Genomic DNA, 6,918 nt, shown 5'->3' with positions numbered 1-6,918 from the left:
TATATAGGGGGTATAAAGCCAGTTGGCACACGTGTGGTGCTAATCATGTTTACCACCAAAGCTCACCTCAATGTAATTATTCACTCCATCTTTTTAGCCAACCCCAGCATTCATACTCAAATCAAATATACAAATATTTTTGTTCCCTTTTCTTTTCCTTTTTTGAACTAAATAAATGTCTAATTTATCTCCCTTTACTCCTTTATAGGGATGTGCATGGGATCCGAACTCGACGGGTCTGACTCAACCCAATTTGATCGGGTCAGATTTAAAAAAAATTATTCGAGTCGGATTGGGTCGGGTTTTTTAAGGTTATGTTCGAGTCGGGGTCGATGTCAGGTTTAGGGTGAAGAATACCCGACCTGACCCAACCCAACCCAAAAAAATTGTAATTTTACCTTTTATATTTAAGGATAATTGCAATAATACCTCTCTATATATTATTTTTGTCAATTAAATCCTTATTTTTATTAATTAAAAATAATATTTTTAATAAATATAATATTTTGAATAGAGTCGGGTTCGAGTCAGATTGAAGATGTATACTTTTCAAATTAAATTTGAGTCGAGTAGATATTTATAATTTTTAGATCAGATCAGATCAGATGGACTGAAAATCCGACCCGACCCATGCCGATCCCTCCCTTATATTTGTTTCATTATCAACCCATGTTGAGTGTTTTCTTTTCCTTGTTATGAAGTAGGCCCCAAAGTGGACCACCCGCTCGTGCAGTGCATGAGAGCATGGACCCATCACCTTCCAGTCCGCCCAAAGGAGCAAAGACTGAAATGAGCTTGTCACCCTTGTGGGACATAGATGCATCACCCTTGCCCACCGATGAAAGCTAGAGTTAGTATGGAAAAATAAAAATTAACTCTATTCCAAAAATTGATTTTTTAAATTTTAAATTATTTAAATCGATTTTTTAAGTTAACTCGAGTTATCGAGTCAATTTTCGAAATGAGCTTATCACCCATGAGAGACGTACAGAGATGAAACTAAGGAGATATCGGGTGCAATCGTACCCCTAGAAAATCAAATTCTATTATATTTTAAATATTTTTTATTCATTATCTTATTTCACAACACCTAACAAAAATCCCCCCATCTATCCGTCCTAGGGACATAGATGCATCACCTTCCCCCCACCAATGAAAGCTAAAGCTAGAACCAAGTAAAGACCATGTGCTTGTTTTTTAATTTTTTTTTCATATTCACAACCTTCAAAGGATTAATACAAGTTTCAAAGATCAATATACATGTACTCGTATTCAATCACATTTCTGAAAGGGTAACATAGCTAGGTCCCCACAGGGGTGACTCAATTATTGCTCAACAAAATCCTTTTAACCAAAAAAAAAAAGGAAAGAAAAGTGCATGGCAGCTGCTTAAAGAAACAGATAGGGTAAAGAAGCTCTTAAGTTTATCTATAAAAATAGATTTCAAATCACCCCATCACAACACCAACATTGCTGCTGAGGGCTTACAGTCACTGCAAAACATGGCTTCAGAGAAGGTCGAAACAGTTGTAGCTGGAAACTATCTAGAAATGGAAAGAGAAGAAGGAGATTCCAGGTCTGCAAAGAGCAAGTTATCGAACTTCTTTTGGCATGGTGGCTCGGTCTATGATGCATGGTTCAGCTGTGCTTCTAACCAGGCACACTTCTTCTCTAGTCTCAATCAATTTGAGCTGATCTTTCCTCGTTGCTTTACTTGGTTTTTTTATTCTCTTTTGTCATGAAATTGCATATAGGTTGCTCAAGTGCTACTTACACTGCCATATTCATTCTCGCAACTGGGGATGTTATCAGGGATCTTATTTCAACTTTTCTATGGCTTGATGGGAAGCTGGACAGCGTATCTTATAAGTTTACTTTATGTTGAGTATAGAACAAGGAAGGAAAGAGAAAAGGTTGATTTCAGGAATCATGTAATTCAGGTAGAGATTCTAAAGTTCCTTTTTCTCTTACTGATTGTTCTTTTAGAAAGAAAAAAAGTCACACAGTTGTTTTGGGTTCTTTTTTTTCCCCATTGCAGTGGTTTGAAGTTCTTGATGAACTGTTGGGGAAACATTGGAGAAACATAGGTCTTTTTTTCAACTGCACTTTTCTGCTATTTGGATCAGTGATTCAGTTAATTGCTTGTGCTAGGTAAAAGAAAATTGAATCATAATTAAGGGAAGTATTGTGTTCTTTCGGTGTGAATGTTTTATCCATTTTGTTCTGATTTTTCCATTAATGCAAATACAGCAATATCTACTATATAAATGACAACCTTGACAAGAGAACTTGGACGTACATCTTTGGCGCCTGCTGTGCAACAACTGTGTTTATTCCTTCATTCCATAACTACAGAATTTGGTCATTTCTTGGCCTCATGATGACTTCTTACACTGCATGGTACATGACAATTGCCTCCCTTCTCCATGGACGGGTACATTCCATACTGAAATCCGAATTTCTTTACCTTAGTTGTCCATTTGCATGATCTGTTATGCATTTTATTCTCGATCTCTCAAAACTTTTTTTCTTTGTTTTTTACATGGAAAGATTGATGGAGTTAAGCACTCAGGGCCAACCAAGGTGGTTCTCTACTTCACTGGAGCCACCAACATTCTTTACACCTTTGGTGGTCATGCTGTCACAGTGTGAGGACTTAAACCAAAAAATCTCAAAGTTCATCGATTTGGACAACAAATATTGATAAATATGTTTTGATTGTATAGGGAGATCATGCATGCCATGTGGAAGCCACAAAAGTTCAAGATGATATACTTGTTAGCAACACTTTATGTGTTAACCCTAACTTTACCATCAGCTTCTGCTGTTTACTGGGCCTTTGGTGATCTCCTTCTCACCCATTCCAATGCTTTATCGCTGCTCCCAAGGACTGGTTTCCGAGACACTGCTGTTATTCTCATGCTCATTCATCAGGTCTGAGTCTTTAACTTGAGATCAAGAATTTAAATCGTGGCTGCGGTCTTATTTCAGTTATAACATTTATCGAGATAGCGAACATAATAGACACTATTATGATGGACCGCTAATTAAATCCCTGCTCGAGATTGATTCATATAATCATCACCAAGAGTAATATACACTTCGTTTTTTTTTCAGTTCATTACATTTTGGATTTGCATGCACTCCTCTATATTTTGTGTGGGAGAAATTCATTGGGGTGCATGAAACCAAGAGTGTATTGAAGAGAGCAGTGGCTAGACTCCCTGTGGTGATCCCAATCTGGTTCCTCGCAATCATCTTCCCTTTCTTTGGCCCTATCAACTCAACCGTTGGATCTCTCCTTGTCAGCTTCACTGTTTACATTATCCCTTCGTTAGCACACATGATTACTTTTGCACCTGCATCCGCACGAGAGGTTCTTTGTTATTCAACTCTCACTTCTTTAAAGGTTTAAAGGTAGAGTACACAAATGGTCCATCACTTATAGGGTACTGATTTGTTGAGTCTCTATCTATAGGGTGCTACTTTGTTAAGTCTTACTATTAAAAGTTGCAAATGGCCACCCGAATATTCATATGTTACAAACTCGTCCTTTTCTATTAAAAAATTGGTAATCGTTTAAGTTAGACATTAACCTACTGACTGAGATACGATAAAATTTGATTCTAAAACCATTTCAGTTGTACAGTCATTTGAGATTTTGGGATCAGATTTTATTATATTTCGATCAACAGGTTAACGTCCAACTCAGACTATTATCAATTTTTAACCAAAAATGATGAATTTAGAACACATGAATAGTTGAATGACTATTAGTGACTCAATAAAGTAACACCCTATATTTGAAGGACTATTTTCTAATTTTCAATAATCGATAATTTAACAAAGCAATATCCTATAATTGAAAGATCATTTATGTACTTTACCCGAGATTTAATAGCTAATATCAATATCTGGTGTTCGTTTTTGCAGAGCGCGGTAGAGAGGCCACCATCATTCCTAGGAGGCTGGGCAGGCATGTACTCCATCAACATCATTGTGGTGATATGGGTTTTGATAGTGGGATTTGGTTTTGGAGGATGGGCAAGCATGCTTAATTTCATACAACAAATTGATACATTTGGTTTGTTCACCAAGTGCTATCAATGCCCTCACAAGCCTTAAACTAGGATTTATCTTCTTCCTAATGATTGACAAAGTTTAAGATATATATATATATATATATTCCTTGAGTGTGTAAAGAGATTGGCATTTGGAAGTTGTAACTCTCATTTTCCCTTTTTTTTGGGGTTTTCTTTGTTGTACTTGTAAGAGAACTATTATTAATGGTTTCCATAATGCGATGGCAATGCCAATGATGGCCACCCCTATACAAACCTATAGTTGTAGTTTTGTTGGTTTATTAATTTTTTGAGTCAATTGCATCGCATGTCCTTGAAGTATGACCCTCATTCTAAATTGATCCTTAAACTTTCCAATGTTCCAATTTTATCCCTAAACTATGACTATCATTCTAACTTAGTCCTCAGACTTTTGAAGATTTTAATTTTATCCCCAAACTATCACTTTCATTCTAATTTGATCCCTAAACTTTTTTAATATTCCAATTTCATCCCAAACTATATGTATATACTAATCACGTCCCTTGTTAATAAAATAGTTAGGCCAAGTTATATCATTATATGTTTGGGGGGAAAATAAAATTTAGGTTAAATCATGGTTGAAACTAATTACATATTTGGATGAATTTTGGGATAAATTTGGAATCTTCAAATGTTTGGGGACCAATTTAGAAATAATATCATAATTTAGGGATGGAATTAGAATGTTTAAAAGCTTAAAGATTACTTTAGAATGAGAGTCATAGTTGGGGATGAAATTGGAATATTCAAATTTTAAGTACTAATTTAAAATGAGAGTTATAGTTTAGGGACATACTATACAATTAACTCTCATAGTATTTATTGGTTTAACCTACGACACGGCACATATAACGTACAAACACAACGGCTTGAATTCGGATATACTCTGAAATGAACAATCCCTTCTGTATTCCAAGGATCAACCCCTCCATTTATGTCATTTGTCAATTAAAACATATCATTCAATGGCGAATATAATGCCTTTCTCCTTTGCTATAACTATACCATCGATTGATATTTTTAGGGTACTACGTATTTAATCATACATCTATTTTATATATTTTATTTTGGTCATTTAAATATTTTTTAACAATCATACATAATGTTGTATTTTTGTTCTATTTTAATCTTCCATGATTAAAAAATTAAAAGAATTGTTGACGTGACAATTTTTTAGTAATAACGTGGCATTACCTTATGGTAACAAATTAACATCAATGTTAATTTTTTTAACAGGGGTGACCAGAACAGAATGTTAGGTTTAATATTGATAAAAAAATAATAATTATTAGATGACCAAAACAAAATAACGTGAATAGATGGATGACTAAATACGTAATTTATGTTATTATTATTCACATTGTCCCAGTGGCCAGCTAAGAAAGGTTCAGAAACTAATCTATTGGCGCCATATCTTTATCACTCATTGGGTGGGTTATATCAATTTTTGGAGCAAAATTTGACCGAATCTGGATTATCGTTTAGGCATTTAAAGGGTTTTTCTTTGTATTCGGAGGGTCTTGTCAGGGATGGACTTAGACGGGATGTGTAGGGACGTCGTTTTTTTTAAAAATTTAAAATTATCATATATTTTATATTTTATTTATATATTTTCTATTAAAAATTTATTTTCGCTCCCTTTAAAATTTTATAAGTTCAAATTTACTTTCCAAAATTTTATAAATTCAAATTCACCCTCAACATAAAATTTTATGTCCGTATTTAGACTTTTATCTTTCATAACTCAAAACTGGATGTTTGCCTAGTTTGAAATGTTCCCTTTGTACATTGAGTTCGACGACAAATGAAAGGAGCAAACGAGTTGAAGGCTGATTGGAAACATATAGAATTATTGGTGTCACCCACATGACGTGATTTTTGGGTTTTAAAGCACTACTAATTTGGTGGAGCAATGCCTCTTCATAATTATTGCATTCCATACAAATGATAGTCTCGAATCATCAAATAGTTTCGACGATAGAAAATAAGATTATTCTCTCGGATTTTAGCAACGTTACAATTTTAGGTGTCTGAACCGTAACTGTCATTAGTTTTCTCCGTTAAGTGACACGTGTTTCGTTTCGATAATTTTGAAATTTATTTTTAAAAAATTAAAAATATTATTATATTTATTAAAAAATATAATTCCTCTTAAATAAAAAAAAAATCCCTAAAGATCCTAAATCCCTAACCCCCGTTGTCGCCATCCTTTCCGGTCAAAATCACTATTGTCGACGTAGTCCCTACCATCCTCCTAGTCATGCGCTGTCGTAGTTGTCGTCGATTGATTGTCGGAATCGCACGATTTTCATCCTAGGATTCACGGGGTACAAATGTCGATGGGTCGTTAATCAATCATGATTTCATAGAGCTATTGATCGTCGAGAGATATGAGGTTTGATGGAACTTCAAAAATGGCAAAGAGCGGCGTGAATTTAGAGGTTGGAATGAAGATTTTCCAAGTTTTGGGATCTTTCAAAATTGGTGTTTTTTTTAAATATATATATAATTTTAATTTTAAATTTTAAATAATTTTTTTAAAATTACCAAAATTTGACACGTGTCATTTAACGGATGAAATTAACAACATTTACAGTCTGGACACCTAAAGTGATAAACGTGTATAACATTAAACGCCTAGATCATTTAAAATATAATATAAGCACTTATCAGTAAAAAGATATATAATTTAGACACTTACTTTATAATTAATTAAAATTTCACCATCCACAAAATGATTTCTTTCTTTTCTTTTGATTATTTAGTTATACAACTAAGGTGGGATGGAAGCCAATATGGACCTCAACTTTAGATG

At 34.1% G+C, this 6,918-nt stretch overlaps 1 pseudogene; it reads left to right on the top strand.

Moving 5' to 3' along the window:
* Positions 1–1,487: 1,487 nt before the first annotated feature.
* On the top strand, positions 1,488–4,181 carry LOC120208648 (annotated as a pseudogene).
* Positions 4,182–6,918: the final 2,737 nt, after the last annotated feature.

The sequence above is a fragment of the Hibiscus syriacus genome, unplaced genomic scaffold (genome assembly GCF_006381635.1).
Source record: "Hibiscus syriacus cultivar Baekdansim isolate YM2019G1 unplaced genomic scaffold, ASM638163v2 tig00016807_pilon, whole genome shotgun sequence".
NCBI classification, from domain to species: domain Eukaryota; kingdom Viridiplantae; phylum Streptophyta; class Magnoliopsida; order Malvales; family Malvaceae; genus Hibiscus; species Hibiscus syriacus.
The sequence above is the reverse complement of the archived record's forward strand: the minus strand, read 5'-3'. Positions and strand labels throughout refer to the sequence as shown.